Source organism: Alligator sinensis, unplaced genomic scaffold (genome assembly GCF_000455745.1).
Source record: "Alligator sinensis unplaced genomic scaffold, ASM45574v1 scaffold357_1, whole genome shotgun sequence".
In the NCBI taxonomy this organism is placed as follows: Eukaryota; Metazoa; Chordata; order Crocodylia; family Alligatoridae; genus Alligator; species Alligator sinensis.
Window position 1 is genome coordinate 2404108 of NW_005841942.1, and position 7227 is coordinate 2411334.

A 7227-nucleotide genomic window follows, 5' to 3' on the forward strand; every position below is an offset into this window, starting at 1 on the left:
TTATTTAGTATGGTTGTTTTATTTTGTGTTATAGGGATTATGGTCTGTTGCTGTATACAATGTTTACCTGTCTTCTTATCTATCTTCAGGCCTAAGGTGAATCAAATGATTTTGCAAACGAAGAAAGCTGAGGATACTAGATTTGTGTTGAAACAAATTGAGTGGAGCAATTATAATAACAATAATTAAAAATGCTCCAGAGAGGGGAATGTGAGGTTTGACCTAGAAACCACTATACAAAGCCCAAGCAAAAGTCTCTGTTATGTAACTAATGCCCATCTGCAATGATAAGGAGGAGACAGTCTTAGATAAAGGAGGCTTGAAAACAAAAGCAGAATCAGAGGACTAGGGCAAAGAGCTAATTAAAATACTAAAAATCACGCCCCTAGGTGGGGAGAAAGTATGCTAATGAAACATACATGTATGTAAATGAGATACATAGCTAAAACACAGGTATAGAGACATGCTCAGTAAAGAACTCCTTGCGTCACTCCCTTATAACCAATTAGCAAACAAGAATGCTTATGAAGGTCCAATACTCCTGTATAAAAGATGCTTAGAATTAAGAATCTGTGTGCTTGTTACGTGAAATTATTCCGCTTGCACCTTTTATTGCTAGCAATAAATCTTCTTTATACTTTCACCCCTGGTATCTTTATTGGCCTTTGCATACCGGGCACGATCCCAGACTTGAGCTGGGGCTCAACAGATCCAGCCTGTGAATACACTGAACCTGGCCTGGAGCCACTCACAGAATCAGCAGTATGTGGCAGCCACAGTGGCAAAGGAGATACCCCCAAGGTCCTATTGCCTGCGTCCTTCGATATATTCTTTTTGGTGCTGCAGGGGAGCTATCCCCAGGAATCCCCTACCTCCTGCTAGTCCCTTAATAGTATCTAGTTCTAGCTAGTCCCTTAATAGCATCTGCTGACTTTCAGGATGCGGCCTGCAGTGGAGGCTGGCTCACAAGCGGTAGCTCACAGTGGCAAAAAGTTGCTAACCCCTGTATTACAGTAGTTATAACTAGAGCTGCACTACAAAATTGCCATTTTTTTGTCCATCTGTCATTTGTTTCTTCTCATCCTCATTGTTTTGACATGAATCACAGCCAAAATACTGTTAAACAGATAGAAGAATAAAACTCATGGCAAACTTCACACTTAAGATATGATTAACCAGTTAATCGTGTCTTAAGCATTAACATGGCTACACGTTCATGCAATTAATGGAACAATAAAAGAGGAAATAAGCCCACTGCACCTTAGATTGAATGTGTGGCAAGTACAGGTGGATCAACTGATTGGTATTCTCTGCTTTAGGAGTACACCAGAGCCTTGAAAGGCTCATGATTGGGAGCATCAACTGATCAACACTTCCAGTCATGGTTGCACAGAGTACCTGACTTGCTACTTGCCAGTGCAGGGGAAGCCTGGTCTCATGATCCTGAGCTCTCCCTGCACTGGATGTGATCTGAGTCCAAGAATAGAACCTCCTGCCATGTCACTTGTGCATGACAGAGGTGTGATTTGGGGGATCACAGATCAGATCCCATCATGCCTTTGAATGAACATCTGACAGCAGCCTAAAGAAAATCTGTTCATTGTGCCTAGTTTCTCATAAATTAAAAGAACAGGTTTTGCTCCTCTAAAAACAGGTACAATTTTATTTTATCCTGTCTCAGACAGAAGTGAAAGAAGCTACAGCAAAACATTCCAAGGAATTATCTTGCACTGCGAGAGAGATGGCCAAAAAAAACCCATTGCTGGGCTTTTTCACATGCAATTTCTGTTTCCTGTGTCAATGACAAAGCCAAGTTTCCACCTTCACTACATCACCAAAGGAGTAGTCAGAGCTGATAACTGTGAACTCCTCCAAGGAAACATGGCTCCCTAGTCCCAAGCTTCAGTCCTTCCTGCTCCCATAAATGGTAGACAAAGTATTGCCCTCAATTAGTTTATAGGTTTCAATTTTTTTCTGATCAATATTCCTTCCAATATTTTGTGAAGCATTATGAGATGCATGAAAAGTATCAATGAATGTTATTAAAATATGTGCTATAGATGGAAAACTCAGAAGAGGGACTTTCAAAAAGCACTTGGCATGGGTCCTGCTTGACTTTCATGGATATCAATAGTAAAACTCATATTGACTTCAAAGGGAATAGGGTAAGACCAATGCTGAGTTCGTATGAAAGTCTCAGGATGGACTCCAATATTAACCAGCCTTGAAAACCAAGACACTTCCAGCAGATACATTTGATGTTATATTAAGGATTAACATTGTATTTTAAAATAGCAGGGTCAGATCTTTTGCTGTAATAAAATAACATAGCTCAACTTAATCAAACTGAATTTGTTGCTTTGCACTGACATGGTATAAATGCATGGTCCCATAGTCAGGTGAAATGTGGGTCTTTTTTTTTTTGGTAATATTTGATGGAGACACTATAAATACATAGATTTAAGTTGTTGGAGGGTAAGGTATCTAAATGGACTCATGATTTTACTAAATAAGATACACCAAGAGCTTAATAAACTTTATATTTTATAGGAAAAGCAAAGCTAAAATTCTATATTTATTGGGAAGTGCTTTGAAAAACATAGTGTCACTACTATAAATCCATAACAGTGTAGAAGGACTGTTTTCATATTTCCACCCATATATTGCAACAACAACAAAAAAAGCAAATAAGCAACCATGTACAGCTACAGTCTTATCCCTCCCAGGGTTCCACTAACATCACATATTCAGTGTCGCAGGAGTCTTTGATAAAATAACAGTTCTGTTATACATGGTTGCTTAACTATTTTTGTGTTTGTGCTTACAGAATTGCAGAAATAAAAAATCACATGTTCTGTATACTTCTTAAACAAGAGTAAACATACACATACACACACACAAATAAGCTCTGTTGCACGCACACACACACATATATATGATCTGTGTGTGTGTGTGTGTGTGTGTGTGTGTGTGTGTGTGTGTGTGTGTGTGTGTGTGTGTGTGTGTGTGTGTGTGTCCAACAGAACTTATTGGTTTGTGTTGGCTACAGTATGTTATCTTTTATCTGACCATTTCTAATAAGGAAATTACAGAAAGGAATTTCTTCAGTCTAAATGTAAAGTTCTTATTGATTGGTCCAAACTTAATTAACTTCTTCATTAATGATCCAGCTAAGCAAATGCAAGCAAAACATTATTAAAATTCATACCTGTTATTACTTTGAGAATTGCTGGAAACATAAGTGAGGAGCAATGTCCAAGGTCACTTAGGATTCCTACAAAAACTATATACATATACTATATATATATATGGGACACCAGTATTTTAATAGAGCAGCACAAGCACCTGCTCTGTATTGTAGCTAACAAAGACATGCATTATTTGGAGACCATTTTTGCAGCTATATTTTAGTATAAGTATTTGAGTTGGTTTTGATAGCATCTACACTGAAGTTAAAAGAGAAAGAAAGCCAGGAGACTCCTCTCCACTATAATCCTCAGTAGGAAAAAAAATCCCTCTCTGACTGTTACAAATCATCCTTTTGTATTTACATAGCAAAGGGACATCACTGGAGCATGTTGGACCCAACCATTCTTCCAGTATGATAAGGGCAGTTCATTTAATTTTGAAAGATTTTAATAAAGAGGTCCATTTCACAAGTGTGCTTCTCTTGTTAAAGGCATGGAGAGGATCCACATCAGCATACAGCTATTGGGGGACACAGAATTTCTAATACAGTCTATGTGAGGAATTACTTAACAAGTTTACCCAGGATCATTTGAAAATACGTCTTTTCCACCCAAAGAAAAGGGGCTTTGCCAATTAATTTACTAAATTGTCCTGCCATGTAAAAAGATTAACAAAGCATCTGACCCAAACCAATCAGGCCAAAAGGAAGGCTACTATTCCATCTCTGACTCCTCTTTTGAGGTTGCCAACAAAAGTACCAGTTGTGACAGAATGTTTTCCTAATGTGGACTGCTGCCTACAGGAAGCAAAACCAAGCTCACTAATTAATTTTATATACCCTAACAAACAGCTATTATGTCCTGAATACTAAGCTGGACTTGAACGTATGACCCGGAGGCAAAACGTTCTATTATCTCATTACCAACTCTACTCTTTTTTTAAAGTGGCACACGCCCAGCTCCAAAGCAATTACTTTCATCAGAGGGAAATAGTTTGAGCTCAAGGGTCAATATAGGCTAAACAACATAAAACAACACAAAAGTCCTTATCTAGAGTAACCATACATCCTGGATTGGTCAAGACAGTCCTGGATTTCATAGGCTGTCTCAGCATCCTGGCTGTTGGAGAATATTGAATCAAAAGTCGCTGATTGGTGTGAACCTGCCCATACTTACTTAGCTCCTGACTCTACTGAAACCCATGTTTCAGGGGGGAAGCTCTGGGCTCTGCCCTAGGACTGCACGCTAGCCAGCTGCCAATGGTGGAAGTAGGTGCCATGTGGCCATGAAGCAGAGGCTGGTGGGGCCTGCCAGGGATCACACAGGGGCCACTCCCAGCCAGGTCCAGCATCTGTGCATAGAGGATGGAGTCTGGCTGCAGGCCTCCATGCTGTCCCACCCCACCCTGCTCCTGGGAGCCACAGGGTTGGGATTGTGTGTGTGTGCACGTACATGCTTGCACATACATGCTGGCACCCCCTATTGCCCCCCCATGCCGAATTTCCTTACCTTGTCCCAGATTTCCCTAAAATTATTATGGTCACCCTATCCTTATCAGAAGTGTTCCTTTATTATCCAGTTCACAAGATATCATTAAAGTGCATCATGTAATCTTGAGGTACAAGGGGTTCCATGACACTAAGGCATACAGGTGGCATCCAAGGAACATGGAAGGGATGCAAATACAATACAGTAAATTGAGATTTTAGGAGCATAAACTATCTCAATGCAATGATTCTTTCAGCTCTGTTTCTTCTGATCCTTTCAACTAATTAATTTCCTTCTTTCCTCTCTGAAGAATCTCATAGCAAAAAAAAATCCTCACAGCTAAACAGAAGCTCAGAACTAACAACAGCCAAGTCACAGGTAGATTGGTTTCTGCTCCAAGCTATGTGCTTTGGGGCACTGGGCTGAAACTCACAACACCTAAGATTTGTTCCCATCTCTTCCAGTAGCCTGTTGGGTAATCTAAGGCAAGTCACATCTGTTCTTTGTGCCCTGTTTACCTACTTGCAAAGCAGAGGAAATGATTCTCACTCACTTACTAAAAGACTTTGAAAAATACCTTATTTTCTGGCATATTGTGTGACCGCCAGTAAGACATGCACCCTGGTTTTGGGAAGGCAGATTGAAAAAAAAAGCCAACATTTTTCCAGAGTTATGGCCACATAGAGCAAAGATAGAGACTAATTTTCAAGTTGCTCACCCTCCATTTCTTCTTCAGGCAAAAACTAAAATGTTAACACTCTCATAGCTGAACTGTCAGAAGCTGCGGTCTGCTCAACCAAAAAACTGATGTTGTAGTTGCTGCTGAAAACTGGACTCCATGGGTGCATCTAGGAGTTTGAAAAGAGCTAAAAACAGTCTGTAGGGTTGTGAAATATAAGGAAAGAGACCAGGAGTAGATAACAGACAGCAAAATTGCCAAATAAAGGATCGCTTGATTAATGGAATATTAAGACCACTAAAAAGGAGAGGGAGTCATTAACACCCATGAGGTGAAAAGCAATTAGCAGGAATTAGGTTAGATTACAATGAGCTAGGTAATCAATTAACTCCATCAGCACTGCCTAAATAGAAATGCCACTGCTACTTCTTGGCAGTTGATTTTAAACTTTGGGTGGAGCAGAAATCAAAGAAGTTTGGGACTGTACTGCTACACCTGCCCATGTTGAACAGCCCCACCCCCACTCACGCTCATGTAGCTGCTAGAGGGAAGAGAAGGAAAAGAAGCAGTAGCCATATTAAAGTATCTCTATGCTACTATTCTGGGCAGAAAGTTAGTTTCCCTGCTTAAGTCATTCACACAAATATAGTAAGGCAAATTCTTGGGGGAAAAATTAGTGCGGTATGTGAATAAATACAATACTAAGGAAAAGTGCAACTGGTACATATTATTATTACTATTGAAACTTTGGATTCATTTTATGTCATAGCTTGTCACATAATAAGTTATTGCTTTGACCTGATCACATCATGAAAACTTGCAATATATCATATCAAAGACTACTGTTCTTTCATTATGGAATGTGTGTGAGTAATTGCACAATATACTGTTTTTATTCTGCTATTATAATATCATTGGTTTCAGGTATGAATTGTATATCAGCATGAAACTAGTGATTTATAGTAGTCAACCCAAATCAAGAACATTTTCCTGATTGCTGTCCATCAGCATGAAACTGGTGATTTCTAGCAGCCAATCCAATTGAGAAAGCTTTCCTGGGTGTTCTCTATCAGCATGAAACCAGTCATTTCTAGCAGCCAATCCAAATTGAGAAAGCTTTCCTGGTTGCCCGCTACCCACATGAAGCTGGTGATTTCTACTCGCTGACCCAAATCAAGAAACCTTTCCTGGTGGTGGTGGGTTGTTGTTGTTGTTTGTTGTAGATTGTCCTACTTGCACTTCATCCAACTTCCAAGTTTATGTGGATTCTTTAAGTTGGGCTTGCTTGCAGCTAAACAAACTAAGGAGAGGGAAGGGGAAGATGCGGGGGAAGGACTGCTCTGGTATTCATAGTTTCATAGTTGGTAGGGTCGGAAGGGACCTCAGCAGATCATCAAGTCCAACCCCCTGCCATAGCAGGAAAGAATACTGGGGTCAAACGACCCCAACAAGGTGTTCATCCAGCCTCCTCTTAAAGTCCCCCAGGGTAGGAGCCAGCACCACTTCTCTTGGAAGTTGGTTCCAGATCCTAGCCGCTCTGACAGTGAAGTAGTGCCTCCTGATATCTAGCCTGAATCTACCCTCTGCCAGCTTGTGACCATCATTTCTTGTCACTCCTGGGAGTGCTCGGGGGAACAGGGACATCCCTTCAATGCCTGCTGGTCCCCCCTGACTAGTTTGTAAATGGTCACTAGATCCCCCCATAGCCTTCTCTTGTGGAGGCTGAACAGGTTCAGGTCCCTTAGCCTCTCCTTGTAGGGCCTGCCCTGCTGACCCCTGATCATGCGGGTGGCCCTCCTCTGGACCCTCTCCATGTTGTCCACATCCCTCCTGAAGTGCAGCACCCAGAACTGGATGCAGTACTCCAACTGC